The sequence below is a fragment of the Hippocampus zosterae genome, chromosome 17, assembly GCF_025434085.1.
Source record: "Hippocampus zosterae strain Florida chromosome 17, ASM2543408v3, whole genome shotgun sequence".
Taxonomy (NCBI): domain Eukaryota; kingdom Metazoa; phylum Chordata; class Actinopteri; order Syngnathiformes; family Syngnathidae; genus Hippocampus; species Hippocampus zosterae.
The window spans coordinates 12794465-12809337 of NC_067467.1; the positions used below are offsets into that span (position 1 = coordinate 12794465).

The 14873-nt window shown below is 50.5% G+C and overlaps 17 non-coding genes across 17 annotated transcripts; all 17 read left to right on the forward strand.

Moving 5' to 3' along the window:
* The first annotated feature begins 289 nt into the window (after positions 1–289).
* LOC127590610 (U1 spliceosomal RNA) lies at positions 290–453 on the forward strand. The gene has a single exon (XR_007959722.1). It is a non-coding gene; the product is annotated as a U1 spliceosomal RNA (small nuclear RNA).
* A 374-nt stretch (positions 454–827) lies between these two features.
* On the forward strand, positions 828–1018 carry LOC127590518 (U2 spliceosomal RNA). The gene has a single exon (XR_007959651.1). It is a non-coding gene; the product is annotated as a U2 spliceosomal RNA (small nuclear RNA).
* Positions 1019–1929: 911 nt separating this feature from the next.
* LOC127590504 (U2 spliceosomal RNA) lies at positions 1930–2120 on the forward strand. The gene has a single exon (XR_007959638.1). It is a non-coding gene; the product is annotated as a U2 spliceosomal RNA (small nuclear RNA).
* Positions 2121–3080: 960 nt separating this feature from the next.
* On the forward strand, positions 3081–3244 carry LOC127590604 (U1 spliceosomal RNA). Its single transcript, XR_007959717.1, has one exon. It is a non-coding gene; the product is annotated as a U1 spliceosomal RNA (small nuclear RNA).
* Positions 3245–3618: 374 nt separating this feature from the next.
* LOC127590537 (U2 spliceosomal RNA) lies at positions 3619–3808 on the forward strand. Its single transcript, XR_007959668.1, has one exon. It is a non-coding gene; the product is annotated as a U2 spliceosomal RNA (small nuclear RNA).
* Positions 3809–4768: 960 nt separating this feature from the next.
* On the forward strand, positions 4769–4932 carry LOC127590491 (U1 spliceosomal RNA). Its single transcript, XR_007959626.1, has one exon. It is a non-coding gene; the product is annotated as a U1 spliceosomal RNA (small nuclear RNA).
* A 374-nt stretch (positions 4933–5306) lies between these two features.
* Positions 5307–5493, forward strand: LOC127590525 (U2 spliceosomal RNA). Its single transcript, XR_007959657.1, has one exon. It is a non-coding gene; the product is annotated as a U2 spliceosomal RNA (small nuclear RNA).
* Positions 5494–6455: 962 nt separating this feature from the next.
* On the forward strand, positions 6456–6619 carry LOC127590596 (U1 spliceosomal RNA). The gene has a single exon (XR_007959710.1). It is a non-coding gene; the product is annotated as a U1 spliceosomal RNA (small nuclear RNA).
* Positions 6620–6993: 374 nt separating this feature from the next.
* LOC127590538 (U2 spliceosomal RNA) lies at positions 6994–7183 on the forward strand. The gene has a single exon (XR_007959669.1). It is a non-coding gene; the product is annotated as a U2 spliceosomal RNA (small nuclear RNA).
* Positions 7184–8146: 963 nt separating this feature from the next.
* Positions 8147–8310, forward strand: LOC127590484 (U1 spliceosomal RNA). Its single transcript, XR_007959620.1, has one exon. It is a non-coding gene; the product is annotated as a U1 spliceosomal RNA (small nuclear RNA).
* A 374-nt stretch (positions 8311–8684) lies between these two features.
* Positions 8685–8875, forward strand: LOC127590505 (U2 spliceosomal RNA). Its single transcript, XR_007959639.1, has one exon. It is a non-coding gene; the product is annotated as a U2 spliceosomal RNA (small nuclear RNA).
* A 960-nt stretch (positions 8876–9835) lies between these two features.
* On the forward strand, positions 9836–9999 carry LOC127590616 (U1 spliceosomal RNA). The gene has a single exon (XR_007959728.1). It is a non-coding gene; the product is annotated as a U1 spliceosomal RNA (small nuclear RNA).
* A 374-nt stretch (positions 10000–10373) lies between these two features.
* Positions 10374–10564, forward strand: LOC127590506 (U2 spliceosomal RNA). The gene has a single exon (XR_007959640.1). It is a non-coding gene; the product is annotated as a U2 spliceosomal RNA (small nuclear RNA).
* Positions 10565–11524: 960 nt separating this feature from the next.
* On the forward strand, positions 11525–11687 carry LOC127590486 (U1 spliceosomal RNA). Its single transcript, XR_007959622.1, has one exon. It is a non-coding gene; the product is annotated as a U1 spliceosomal RNA (small nuclear RNA).
* A 374-nt stretch (positions 11688–12061) lies between these two features.
* Positions 12062–12252, forward strand: LOC127590521 (U2 spliceosomal RNA). The gene has a single exon (XR_007959653.1). It is a non-coding gene; the product is annotated as a U2 spliceosomal RNA (small nuclear RNA).
* A 911-nt stretch (positions 12253–13163) lies between these two features.
* LOC127590508 (U2 spliceosomal RNA) lies at positions 13164–13354 on the forward strand. Its single transcript, XR_007959642.1, has one exon. It is a non-coding gene; the product is annotated as a U2 spliceosomal RNA (small nuclear RNA).
* Positions 13355–14265: 911 nt separating this feature from the next.
* LOC127590510 (U2 spliceosomal RNA) lies at positions 14266–14456 on the forward strand. The gene has a single exon (XR_007959643.1). It is a non-coding gene; the product is annotated as a U2 spliceosomal RNA (small nuclear RNA).
* Positions 14457–14873: the final 417 nt, after the last annotated feature.

A 14873-nucleotide genomic window follows, 5' to 3' on the forward strand; every position in this document is an offset into this window, starting at 1 on the left:
AACGCCAACTCAATGAAGCGACATGGAACGTGTATAAAGCTGATTCAAACGAATGATAATTACAGCGAAAAGGAATGTCCTTCTTTTTCATTTCGGTCCAAAGTAACATGCGAGCCACTGTGGTTGATTTTAAACATATTTACTTCGATCTGATCGATAAAAGCCGAACCGCAATGACAATTCCAAAACGACCATACCCCTGGACTGCTCGCACGCGGCTCAGCAGATGCGCCCGTGACCGAAGACGGTGCGTGTGCTAAAGAGCCTGGCCTGGTGACGGGTCCAACTCATACTTACCTGGCAGGGGCAATGCCATGATCAAGCAGGTGGCTCACCCAGGGTGAGGCTCAGCCATTGCACTGCGGTTGTGCTGACCCCTGCGAATTCCACAAATGTGGGAATCTCGACTGCAAAATTTCTGGCAGTGGGGGACTGCGTTCGCGCTCTCCCCTGATGAGTTTGTCAATGGCAATTTCTCACTTCTCCCATTTGTGTAGATCTTCTCTACACCAGTGTTGACATTGGATCCGGCGAAAGCCGGAATGGGAAACTCCAAATGGTAGTTCACTCTTTGGGTTCGGTGCCTCGGAACATTGATTGCCGCTGTCCTATTGGGGCACCTTGGGTTAAATGATACTGTACCTAGCAATTGCTCAGCTTTTGTTTCATTTGCGGGCTGGCAAACAAAACCGTTGCCCCAGCGATTGCATAAATGTGTGGAGTTGTTTGGCAAGTCATCGTTTTCGCTGTGGCTATATGACGTTTGTCACCGTCACTGTAGGCCGCGCTGTCAGCAATGAAGTCATCCCCTGTGCCGCTTTGCCCTTATCGCTTCTCGGCCTTTTGGCTAAGATCAAGTGTAGTATCTGTTCTTATCAGTTTAATATCTGATACGTCCCTTATCTGGGGACCATATATTAAATTGATTTTTGAAGTCGGGAGATGGTATAGGTGCTTGCTCCTTCCACTCCACGCGTTGACCTGGTATTGCAGTACATGCAGGAACGGTGCATTTCCCTCTCGGTTGAAGTTAAATGTTTCAGTGGCGTCCGGGAAAGGCCCTTGATCCATGCTCGCTGCCAACACCTGGAGGAAGTTCACCCGTCCTTCCTGCAGTCTGAAAAGCGCGATGTGTTTTTGAAGGGGCAGAAACTCTCGGGCAAGAAAAATGCCTGGCATCCTTGCTGTCCAGGGAAACGGGTACATGACTTAAAAATCCCTCTTCTAAAGGTTTCCGCTTCCTTTGCGGTGGGGTTTTGGAGTCCCCTCACAATGGGAATGAGCGCCGAGCAGGTGGCGGCAGGCCTTGGAAAAGTGAAGGCGGATTCAGGGAATTGATGCCATTGAGAGTCAGAGGCCAAAGGCTGTCTGAAATCGTTGACGGCCAATTCCCGAAACAACTGTCATCTGGACTGTCGCGTGGACGAAAAACTGGCTCGGAAGCTCGTGTTCCTACCGGCGCCTTACTTGTGCTGACCCCTGCGAATTCCACAATTGTGGCAATCTCGACTGCAAAATTTCTGGCAGTGGGGGACTGCGTTCGCGCTCTCCCCTGATGAGTTTGTCAATGGCAATTTCTCACTTCTCCCATTTGTGCAGATCTTCTCTACACCAGTGTTGACATTGGATCCGGCGAAATCCGGAATGGGAAACTCCAAATGGTAGTTCACTCTTTGGGTTCGGTGCCTCGGAACATTGATTGCCGCTGTCCTATTGGGGCACCTTGGGTTAAATGATACTGTACCTAGCAATTGCTCAGCTTTTGTTTCATTTGCGGGCTGGCAAACAAAACCGTTGCCCCAGCGATTGCATAAATGTGTGGAGTTGTTTGGCAAGTCATCGTTTTCGCTGTGGCTATATGACGTTTGTCACCGTCACTGTAGCCCGCGCTGTCAGCAATGAAGTCATCCCCTGTGCCGCTTTGCCCTTATCGCTTCTCGGCCTTTTGGCTAAGATCAAGTGTAGTATCTGTTCTTATCAGTTTAATATCTGATACGTCCCTTATCTGGGGACCATATATTAAATTGATTTTTGAAGTCGGGAGATGGAATAGGTGCTTGCTCCTTCCACTCCACGCATTGACCTGGTATTGCAGTACATCCAGGAACGGTGCATTTCCCTCTCGGTTGAAGTTAAATATTTCAGTGGCGTCTGGGAAAGGCCCTTGATCCATGCTCGCTGCCAACACCTGGAGGAAGTTCACCCGTCCTTCCTGCAGTCTGAAAAGCGCGATGTGTTTTGAAGGGGCAGAAACTCTCGGGCAAGAAAAATGCCTGGCATCCTTGCTGTCCAGGGAAACGGGTACATGACTTTAAAATCCCTCTTCTAAAGGTTTCCGCTTCCTTTGTGGTGGGGTTTTGGAGTCCCCTCACAATGGGAATGAGCGCCGAGCAGGTGGCGGCAGGCCTTGGAAAAGTGAAGGCGGATTCAGGGAATTGATGCCATTGAGAGTCAGAGGCCAAAGGCTGTCTGAAATCGTTGACGGCCAATTCCCGAAACAACTGTCATCTGGACTGTCGCATGGATGAAAAACTGGCTCGGACGCTCGCGTTCCTACCGGCACCTTCCTCTTGCTTCCCGAGCCCGAGACTGGTACGCCCGAGGCCGTCTCCACGGAGACGATCAGCTTGGCGAGGCAGCTGCGGAAATTGCCTCGTCCAGCGAGTTTGTGTTGATGTGTGTTCCCCATGGTCATTTTTGTCAACAAAGACGTTGGACCTACCTAAAACCGAAGAACCCCGCCGCCCCCGTTTCTTGTTCACAAAATAGAAACAGGAAAGCCCTTCCCCAAAACGCCAACTCAATGAAGCGACATGGAACGTGTATAAAGCTGATTCAAACGAATGATAATTACAGCGAAAAGGAATGTCCTTCTTTTTCATTTCGGTCCAAAGTAACATGCGAGCCACTGTGGTTGATTTTAAACATATTTACTTCGATCTGATCGATAAAAGCCAAACCGCAATGACAATTCCAAAACGACCATACCCCTGGACTGCTCGCACGCGGCTCAGCAGATGCGCCCGTGACCGAAGACGGTGCGTGTGCTAAAGACCCTGGCCTGGTGACGGGTCCAACTCATACTTACCTGGCAGGTGCGATGCCATGATCAAGCAGGTGGCTCACCCAGGGTGAGGCTCAGCCATTGCACTGCGGTTGTGCTGACCCCTGCGAATTCCCCAAATGTGGGAATCTCGACTGCAAAATTTCTGGCAGTGGGGGACTGCGTTCGCGCTCTCCCCTGATGAGTTTGTCAATGGCAATTTCTCACTTCTCCGATTTGTGCAGATCTTCTCTACACCAGTGTTGACATTGGATCCGGCGAAAGCCGGAATGGGAAACTCCAAATGGTAGTTCACTCTTTGGGTTCGGTGCCTCGGAACATTGATTGCCGCTGTCCTATTGGGGCACCTTGGGTTAAATGATACTGTACCTAGCAATTGCTCAGCTTTTGTTTCATTTGCGGGCTGGCAAACAAAACCGTTGCCCCAGCGATTGCATAAATGTGTGGAGTTGTTTGGCAAGTCATCGTTTTCGCTGTGGCTATATGACGTTTGTCACCGTCACTGTAGCCCGCGCTGTCAGCAATGAAGTCATCCCCTGTGCCGCTTTGCCCTTATCGCTTCTCGGCCTTTTGGCTAAGATCAAGTGTAGTATCTGTTCTTATCAGTTTAATTTCTGATACGTCCTTATCTGGCGACCATATATTAAATTGATTTTTGAAGTCGGGAGATGGAATAGGTGCTTGCTCCTTCCACTCCACGCATTGACCTGGTCTTGCAGTACATCCAGGAACGGTGCATTTCCCTCTCGGTTGAAGTTAAATATTTCAGTGGCGTCCGGGAAAGGCCCTTGATCCATGCTCGCTGCCAACACCTGGAGGAAGTTCACCCGTCCTTCCTGCAGTCTGAAAAGCGCGATGTGTTTTGAAGGGGCAGAAACTCTCGGGCAAGAAAAATGCCTGGCATCCTTGCTGTGCAGGGAAACGGGTACATGACTTAAAAATCCCTCTTCTAAAGGTTTCCGCTTCCTTTGCGGTGGGGTTTTGGAGTCCCCTCACAATGGGAATGAGCGCCGAGCAGGTGGCGGCAGGCCTTGGAAAAGTGAAGGCGGATTCAGGGAATTGATGCCATTGAGAGTCAAAGGCCAAAGGCTGTCTGAAATCGTTGACGGCCAATTCCCGAAACAACTGTCATCTGGACTGTCGCGTGGACGAAAAACTGGCTCGGACGCTCGCGTTCCTACCGGCGCCTTACTCTTGCTTCCCGAGCCCGAGACTGGTACGCCCGAGGCCGTCTCCACGGAGACGATCAGCTTGGCGAGGCAGCTGCGGAAATTGCCTCGTCCAGCGAGTTTGTGTTGATGTGTGTTCCCCATGGTCATTTTTGTCAACGAAGACGTTGGACCTACCTAAAACCGAAGAACCCCGCCGCCCCCGTTTCTTGTTCACAAAATAGAAACAGGAAAGCCCTTCCCCAAAACGCCAACTCAATGAAGCGACATGGAACGTGTATAAAGCTGATTCAAACGAATGATAATTACAGCGAAAAGGAATGTCCTTCTTTTTCATTTCGGTCCAAAGTAACATGCGAGCCACTGTGGTTGATTTTAAACATATTTACTTCGATCTGATCGATAAAAGCCGAACCGCAATGACAATTCCAAAACGACCATACCCCTGGACTGCTCGCACGCGGCTCAGCAGATGCGCCCGTGACCGAAGACGGTGCGTGTGCTAAAGAGCCTGGCATGGTGACGGGTCCAACTCATACTTACCTGGCAGGGACGATGCCATGATCAAGCAGGTGGCTCACCCAGGGTGAGGCTCAGCCATTGCACTGCGGTTGTGCTGATCCCTGCGAATTCCACAATTGTGGCAATCTCGACTGCAAAATTTCTGGCAGTGGGGGACTGCGTTCGCGCTCTCCCCTGATGAGTTTGTCAATGGCAATTTCTCACTTCTCCCATTTGTGCAGATCTTCTCTACACCAGTGTTGACATTGGATCCGGCGAAATCCGGAATGGGAAACTCCAAATGGTAGTTCACTCTTTGGGTTCGGTGCCTCGGAACATTGATTGCCGCTGTCCTATTGGGGCACCTTGGGTTAAATGATACTGTACCTAGCAATTGCTCAGCTTTTGTTTCATTTGCGGGCTGGCAAACAAAACCGTTGCCCCAGCGATTGCATAAATGTGTGGAGTTGTTTGGCAAGTCATCGTTTTCGCTGTGGCTATATGACGTTTGTCACCGTCACTGTAGCCCGCGCTGTCAGCAATGAAGTCATCCCCTGTGCCGCTTTGCCCTTATCGCTTCTCGGCCTTTTGGCTAAGATCAAGTGTAGTATCTGTTCTTATCAGTTTAATATCTGATACGTCCCTTATCTGGGGACCATATATTAAATTGATTTTTGAAGTCGGGAGGTGGAATAGGTGCTTGCTCCACTCCACGCATTGACCTGGTATTGCAGTACATCCAGGAACGGTGCATTTCCCTCTCGGTTGAAGTTAAATATTTCAGTGGCGTCCGGGGAAAGGCCCTTGATCCATGCTCGCTGCCAACACCTGGAGGAAGTTCATCCGTCCTTCCTGCAGTCTGAAAAGCGCGATGTGTTTTGAAGGGGCAGAAACTCTCGGGCAAGAAAAATGCCTGGCATCCTTGCTGTCCAGGGAAACGGGTACATGACTTAAAAATCCCTCTTCTAAAGGTTTCCGCTTCCTTTGCGGTGGGGTTTTGGAGTCCCCTCACAATGGGAATGAGCGCCGAGCAGGTGGCGGCAGGCCTTGGAAAAGTGAAGGCGGATTCAGGGAATTGATGCCATTGAGAGTCAGAGGCCAAAGGCTGTCTGAAATCGTTGACGGCCAATTCCCGAAACAACTGTCATCTGGACTGTCGCGTGGATGAAAAACTGGCTCGGACGCTCGCGTTCCTACCGGCGCCTTACTCTTGCTTCCCGAGCCCGAGACTGGGTACGCCCGAGGCCGTCTCCACAGAGACGATCAGCTTGGCGAGGCAGCTGCGGAAATTGCCTCGTCCAGCGAGTTTGTGTTGATGTGTGTTCCCCATGGTCATTTTTGTCAACGAAGACGTTGGACCTACCTAAAACCGAAGAACCCCGCCGCCCCCGTTTCTTGTTCACAAAATAGAAACAGGAAAGCCCTTCCCCAAAACGCCAACTCAATGAAGCGACATGGAACGTGTATAAAGCTGATTCAAACGAATGATAATTACAGCGAAAAGGAATGTCCTTCTTTTTCATTTCGGTCCAAAGTAACATGCGAGCCACTGTGGTTGATTTTAAACATATTTACTTCGATCTGATCGATAAAAGCCGAACCGCAATGACAATTCCAAAACGACCATACCCCTGGACTGCTCGCACGCGGCTCAGCAGATGCGCCCGTGACCGAAGACGGTGCGTGTGCTAAAGAGCCTGGCCTGGTGACGGGTCCAACTCATACTTACCTGGCAGGGGCGATGCCATGATCAAGCAGGTGGTTCACCCAGGGTGAGGCTCAGCCATTGCACTGCGGTTGTGCTGACCCCTGCGAATTCCCCAAATGTGGGAATCTCGACTGCAACATTTCTGGCAGTGGGGGACTGCGTTCGCGCTCTCCCCTGATGAGTTTGTCAATGGCAATTTCTCACTTCTCCCATTTGTGTAGATCTTCTCTACATCAGTGTTGACATTGGATCCGACGAAAGCCGGAATGGGAAACTCCAAATGGTAGTTCACTCTTTGGGTTTGGTGCCTCGGAACATTGATTGCCGCTGTCCTATTGGGGCACCTTGGGTTAAATGATACTGTACCTAGCAATTGCTCAGCTTTTGTTTCATTTGCGGGCTGGCAAACAAAACCGTTGCCCCAGCGATTGCATAAATGTGTGGAGTTGTTTGGCAAGTCATCGTTTTCGCTGTGGCTATATGACGTTTGTCACCGTCACTGTAGCCCGCGCTGTCAGCAATGAAGTCATCCCCTGTGCCGCTTTGCCCTTATCGCTTCTCGGCCTTTTGGCTAAGATCAAGTGTAGTATCTGTTCTTATCAGTTTAATTTCTGATACGTCCTTATCTGGCGACCATATATTAAATTGATTTTTGAAGTCGGGAGATGGAATAGGTGCTTGCTCCTTCCACTCCACGCATTGACCTGGTCTTGCAGTACATCCAGGAACGGTGCATTTCCCTCTCGGTTGAAGTTAAATATTTCAGTGGCGTCCGGGAAAGGCCCTTGATCCATGCTCGCTGCCAACACCTGGAGGAAGTTCACCCGTCCTTCCTGCAGTCTGAAAAGCGCGATGTGTTTTGAAGGGGCAGAAACTCTCGGGCAAGAAAAATGCCTGGCATCCTTGCTGTGCAGGGAAACGGGTACATGACTTAAAAATCCCTCTTCTAAAGGTTTCCGCTTCCTTTGCGGTGGGGTTTTGGAGTCCCCTCACAATGGGAATGAGCGCCGAGCAGGTGGCGGCAGGCCTTGGAAAAGTGAAGGCGGCGGATTCAGGGAATTGATGCCATTGAGAGTCAAAGGCCAAAGGCTGTCTGAAATCGTTGACGGCCAATTCCCGAAACAACTGTCATCTGGACTGTCGCGTGGACGAAAAACTGGCTCGGACGCTCGCGTTCCTACCGGCGCCTTACTCTTGCTTCCCGAGCCCGAGACTGGTACGCCCGAGGCCGTCTCCACGGAGACGATCAGCTTGGCGAGGCAGCTGCGGAAATTGCCTCGTCCAGCGAGTTTGTGTTGATGTGTGTTCCCCATGGTCATTTTTGTCAACGAAGACGTTGGACCTACCTAAAACCGAAGAACCCCGCCGCCCCCGTTTCTTGTTCACAAAATAGAAACAGGAAAGCCCTTCCCCAAAACGCCAACTCAATGAAGCGACATGGAACGTGTATAAAGCTGATTCAAACGAATGATAATTACAGCGAAAAGGAATGTCCTTCTTTTTCATTTCGGTCCAAAGTAACATGCGAGCCACTGTGGTTGATTTTAAACATATTTACTTCGATCTGATCGATAAAAGCCGAACCGCAATGACAATTCCAAAACGACCATACCCCTGGACTGCTCGCACGCGGCTCAGCAGATGCGCCCGTGACCGAAGACGGTGCGTGTGCTAAAGAGCCTGGCCTGGTGACGGGTCCAACTCATACTTACCTGGCAGGGGCAATGCCATGATCAAGCAGGTGGCTCACCCAGGGTGAGACTCAGCCATTGCACTGCGGTTGTGCTGACCCCTGCGAATTCCACAAATGTAGGAATCTCGACTGCAAAATTTCTGGCAGTGGGGGACTGCGTTCGCGCTCTCCCCTGATGAGTTTGTCAATGGCAATTTCTCACTTCTCCCATTTGTGCAGATCTTCTCTACACCAGTGTTGACATTGGATCCGGCGAAATCCGGAATGGGAAACTCCAAATGGTAGTTCACTCTTTGGGTTCGGTGCCTCGGAACATTGATTGCCGCTGTCCTATTGGGGCACCTTGGGTTAAATGATACTGTACCTAGCAATTGCTCAGCTTTTGTTTCATTTGCGGGCTGGCAAACAAAACCGTTGCCCCAGCGATTGCATAAATGTGTGGAGTTGTTTGGCAAGTCATCGTTTTCGCTGTGGCTATATGACGTTTGTCACCGTCACTGTAGCCCGCGCTGTCAGCAATGAAGTCATCCCCTGTGCCGCTTTGCCCTTATCGCTTCTCGGCCTTTTGGCTAAGATCAAGTGTAGTATCTGTTCTTATCAGTTTAATATCTGATACGTCCCTTATCTGGGGACCATATATTAAATTGATTTTTGAAGTCGGGAGATGGAATAGGTGCTTGCTCCTTCCACTCCACGCATTGACCTGGTATTGCAGTACATCCAGGAACGGTGCATTTCCCTCTCGGTTGAAGTTAAATATTTCAGTGGCGTCCCGGAAAGGCCCTTGATCCATGCTCGCTGCCAACACCTGGAGGAAGTTCACCCGTCCTTCCTGCAGTCTGAAAAGCGCGATTTGTTTTGAAGGGGCAGAAACTCTCGGGCAAGAAAAATCCCTGGCATCCTTGCTGTCCAGGGAAACGGGTACATGACTTAAAAATCCCTCTTCTAAAGGTTTCCGCTTCCTTTGCGGTGGGGTTTTGGAGTCCCCTCACAATGGGAATGAGCGCCGAGCAGGTGGCGGCAGGCCTTGGAAAAGTGAAGGCGGATTCAGGGAATTGATGCCATTGAGAGTCAGAGGCCAAAGGCTGTCTGAAATCGTTGACGGCCAATTCCCGAAACAACTGTCATCTGGACTGTCGCGTGGATGAAAAACTGGCTCGGACGCTCGCGTTCCTACCGGCGCCTTACTCTTGCTTCCCGAGCCCGAGACTGGTACGCCCGAGGCCGTCTCCACGGAGACGATCAGCTTGGCGAGGCAGCTGCGGAAATTGCCTCGTCCAGCGAGTTTGTGTTGATGTGTGTTCCCCATGGTCATTTTTGTCAACGAAGACGTTGGACCTACCTAAAACCGAAGAACCCCGCCGCCCCCGTTTCTTGTTCACAAAATAGAAACAGGAAAGCCCTTCCCCAAAACGCCAACTCAATGAAGCGACATGGAACGTGTATAAAGCTGATTCAAACGAATGATAATTACAGCGAAAAGGAATGTCCTTCTTTTTCATTTCGGTCCAAAGTAACATGCGAGCCACTGTGGTTGATTTTAAACATATTTACTTCGATCTGATCGATAAAAGCCGAACCGCAATGACAATTCCAAAACGACCATACCCCTGGACTGCTCGCACGCGGCTCAGCAGATGCGCCCGTGACCGAAGACGGTGCGTGTGCTAAAGAGCCTGGCATGGTGACGGGTCCAACTCATACTTACCTGGCAGGGGCGATGCCATGATCAAGCAGGTGGCTCACCCAGGGTGAGGCTCAGCCATTGCACTGCGGTTGTGCTGATCCCTGCGAATTCCACAATTGTGGCAATCTCGACTGCAAAATTTCTGGCAGTGGGGGACTGCGTTCGCGCTCTCCCCTGATGAGTTTGTCAATGGCAATTTCTCACTTCTCCCATTTGTGCAGATCTTCTCTACTCCAGTGTTGACATTGGATCCGGCGAAAGCCGGAATGGGAAAATCCAAATGGTAGTTGACTCTTTGGGTTCGGTGCCTCGGAACATTGATTGCCGCTGTCCTATTGGGGCATCTTGGGTTAAATGATACTGTACCTAGCAATTGCTCAGCTTTTGTTTCATTTGTGGGCTGGCAAACAAAACCGTTGCCCCAGCGATTGCATAAATGTGTGGAGTTGTTTGGCAAGTCATCGTTTTCGCTGTGGCTATATGACGTTTGTCACCGTCACTGTAGCCCGCGCTGTCAGCAATGAAGTCATCCCCTGTGCCGCTTTGCCCTTATCGCTTCTCGGCCTTTTGGCTAAGATCAAGTGTAGTATCTGTTCTTATCAGTTTAATATCTGATACGTCCCTTATCTGGGGACCATATATTAAATTGATTTTTGAAGTCGGGAGATGGAATAGGTGCTTGCTCCTTCCACTCCACGCATTGACCTGGTATTGCAGTACATCCAGGAACGGTGCATTTCCCTCTCGGTTGAAGTTAAATATTTCAGTGGCGTCCGGGAAAGGCCCTTGATCCATGCTCGCTGCCAACACCTGGAGGAAGTTCACCCGTCCTTCCTGCAGTCTGAAAAGCGCGATGTGTTTTGAAGGGGCAGAAACTCTCGGGCAAGAAAAATCCCTGGCATCCTTGCTGTCCAGGGAAACGGGTACATGACTTAAAAATCCCTCTTCTAAAGGTTTCCGCTTCCTTTGCGGTGGGGTTTTGGAGTCCCCTCACAATGGGAATGAGCGCCGAGCAGGTGGCGGCAGGCCTTGGAAAAGTGAAGGCGGATTCAGGGAATTGATGCCATTGAGAGTCAGAGGCCAAAGGCTGTCTGAAATCGTTGACGGCCAATTCCCGAAACAACTGTCATCTGGACTGTCGCGTGGATGAAAAACTGGCTCGGACGCTCGCGTTCCTACCGGCGCCTTACTCTTGCTTCCCGAGCCCGAGACTGGTACGCCCGAGGCCGTCTCCACGGAGACGATCAGCTTGGCGAGGCAGCTGCGGAAATTGCCTCGTCCAGCGAGTTTGTGTTGATGTGTGTTCCCCATGGTCATTTTTGTCAACGAAGACGTTGGACCTACCTAAAACCGAAGAACCCCGCCGCCCCCGTTTCTTGTTCACAAAATAGAAACAGGAAAGCCCTTCCCCAAAACGCCAACTCAATGAAGCGACATGGAACGTGTATAAAGCTGATTCAAACGAATGATAATTACAGCGAAAAGGAATGTCCTTCTTTTTCATTTCGGTCCAAAGTAACATGCGAGCCACTGTGGTTGATTTTAAACATATTTACTTCGATCTGATCGATAAAAGCCGAACCGCAATGACAATTCCAAAACGACCATACCCCTGGACTGCTCGCACGCGGCTCAGCAGATGCGCCCGTGACCGAAGACGGTGCGTGTGCTAAAGAGCCTGGCCTGGTGACGGGTCCAACTCATACTTACCTGGCAGGGGCGATGCCTGATCAAGCAGGTGGCTCACCCAGGGTGAGGCTCAGCCATTGCACTGCGGTTGTGCTGACCCCTGCGAATTTCCCAAATGTGGGAATCTCGACTGCAAAATTTCTGGCAGTGGGGCACTGCGTTCGCGCTCTCCCCTGATGAGTTTGTCAATGGCAATTTCTCACTTCTCCCATTTGTGTAGATCTTCTCTACACCAGTGTTGACATTGGATCCGGCGAAAGCCGGAATGGGAAACTCCAAATGGTCGTTCACTCTTTGGGTTCGGTGCCTCGGAACATTGATTGCCGCTGTCCCATTGGGGCACCTTGGGTTAAATGATACTGTACCTAGCAATTGCTCAGCTTTTGTTTCATTTGCGGGCTGGCAAACAAAACCGTTGCCCCAGCGATTGCATAAATGTGTGGAGTTGTTTGGCAAGTCATCGTTTTCGCTGTGGCTATATGACGTTTGTCACCGTCACTGTAGCCCGCGCTGTCAGCAATGAAGTCATCCCCTGTGCCGCTTTGCCCTTATCGCTTCTCGGCCTTTTGGCTAAGATCAAGTGTAGTATCTGTTCTTATCAGTTTAATATCTGATACGTCCCTTATCTGGGGACCATATATTAAATTGATTTTTGAAGTCGGGAGATGGAGTAGGTGCTTGCTCCTTCCACTCCACGCGTTGACCTGGTATTGCAGTACATGCAGGAACGGTGCATTTCCCTCTCGGTTGAAGTTAAATATTTCAGTGGCGTCCGGGAAAGGCCCTTGATCCATGCTCGCTGCCAACACCTGGAGGAAGTTCACCCGTCCTTCCTGCAGTCTGAAAAGCGCGATGTGTTTTTGAAGGGGCAGAAACTCTCGGGCAAGAAAAATGCCTGGCATCCTTGCTGTCCAGGGAAACGGGTACATGACTTAAAAATCCCTCTTCTAAAGGTTTCCGCTTCCTTTGCGGTGGGGTTTTGGAGTCCCCTCACAATTGGAATGAGCGCCGAGCAGGTGGCGGCAGGCCTTGGAAAAGTGAAGGCGGATTCAGGGAATTGATGCCATTGAGAGTCAGAGGCCAAAGGCTGTCTGAAATCGTTGACGGCCAATTCCCGAAACAACTGTCATCTGGACTGTCGCGTGGACGAAAAACTGGCTCGGAAGCTCGCGTTCCTACCGGCGCCTTACTTGTGCTGACCCCTGCGAATTCCCCAAATGTGGGAATCTTGACTGCAAAATTTCTGGCAGTGGGGGACTGCGTTCGCGCTCTCCCCTGATGAGTTTGTCAATGGCAATTTCTCACTTCTCCCATTTGTGCAGATCTTCTCTACACCAGTGTTGACATTGCATCCGGCGAAAGCCGGAATGGGAAACTCCAAATGGTAGTTCACTCTTTGGGTTCGGTGCCTCGGAACATTGATTGCCGCTGTCCTATTGGGGCACCTTGGGTTAAATGATACTGTACCTAGCAATTGCTCAGCTTTTGTTTCATTTGCGGGCTGGCAAACAAAACCGTTGCCCCAGCGATTGCATAAATGTGTGGAGTTGTTTGGCAAGTCATCGTTTTCGCTGTGGCTATATGACGTTTGTCACCGTCACTGTAGCCCGCGCTGTCAGCAATGAAGTCATCCCCTGTGCCGCTTTGCCCTTATGGCTTCTCGGCCTTTTGGCTAAGATCAAGTGTAGTATCTGTTCTTATCAGTTTAATATCTGATACGTCCCTTATCTGGGGACCATATATTAAATTGATTTTTGAAGTCGGGAGATGGAATAGGTGCTTGCTCCTTCCACTCCACGCATTGACCTGGTATTGCAGTACATCCAGGAACGGTGCATTTCCCTCTCGGTTGAAGTTAAATATTTCAGTGGCGTCCGGGGAAAGGCCCTTGATCCATGCTCGCTGCCAACACCTGGAGGAAGTTCATCCGTCCTTCCTGCAGTCTGAAAAGCGCGATGTGTTTTGAAGGGGCAGAAACTCTCGGGCAAGAAAAATGCCTGGCATCCTTGCTGTCCAGGGAAACGGGTACATGACTTAAAAATCCCTCTTCTAAAGGTTTCCGCTTCCTTTGCGGTGGGGTTTTGGAGTCCCCTCACAATGGGAATGAGCGCCGAGCAGGTGGCGGCAGGCCTTGGAAAAGTGAAGGCGGATTCAGGGAATTGATGCCATTGAGAGTCAGAGGCCAAAGGCTGTCTGAAATCGTTGACGGCCAATTCCCGAAACAACTGTCATCTGGACTGTCGCGTGGACGAAAAACTGGCTCGGAAGCTCGCGTTCCTACCGGCGCCTTACTTGTGCTGACCCCTGCGAATTCCCCAAATGTGGGAATCTTGACTGCAAAATTTCTGGCAGTGGGGGACTGCGTTCGCGCTCTCCCCTGATGAGTTTGTCAATGGCAATTTCTCACTTCTCCCATTTGTGCAGATCTTCTCTACACCAGTGTTGACATTGCATCCGGCGAAAGCCGGAATGGGAAACTCCAAATGGTAGTTCACTCTTTGGGTTCGGTGCCTCGGAACATTGATTGCCGCTGTCCTATTGGGGCACCTTGGGTTAAATGATACTGTACCTAGCAATTGCTCAGCTTTTGTTTCATTTGCGGGCTGGCAAACAAAACCGTTGCCCCAGCGATTGCATAAATGTGTGGAGTTGTTTGGCAAGTCATCGTTTTCGCTGTGGCTATATGACGTTTGTCACCGTCACTGTAGCCCGCGCTGTCAGCAATGAAGTCATCCCCTGTGCCGCTTTGCCCTTATGGCTTCTCGGCCTTTTGGCTAAGATCATGTGTAGTATCTGTTCTTATCAGTTTAATATCTGATACGTCCCTTATCTGGGGACCATATATTAAATTGATTTTTGAAGTCGGGAGATGGAATAGGTGCTTGCTCCTTCCACTCCACGCATTGACCTGGTATTGCAGTACATCCAGGAACGGTGCATTTCCCTCTCGGTTGAAGTTAAATATTTCAGTGGCGTCCGGGGAAAGGCCCTTGATCCATGCTCGCTGCCAACACCTGGAGGAAGTTCATCCGTCCTTCCTGCAGTCTGAAAAGCGCGATGTGTTTTGAAGGGGCAGAAACTCTCGGGCAAGAAAAATGCCTGGCATCCTTGCTGTCCAGGGAAACGGGTACATGACTTAAAAATCCCTCTTCTAAAGGTTTCCGCTTCCTTTGCGGTGGGGTTTTGGAGTCCCCTCACAATGGGAATGAGCGCCGAGCAGGTGGCGGCAGGCCTTGGAAAAGTGAAGGCGGATTCAGGGAATTGATGCCATTGAGAGTCAGAGGCCAAAGGCTGTCTGAAATCGTTGACGGCCAATTCCCGAAACAACTGTCATCTGGACTGTCGCGTGGATGAAAAACTGG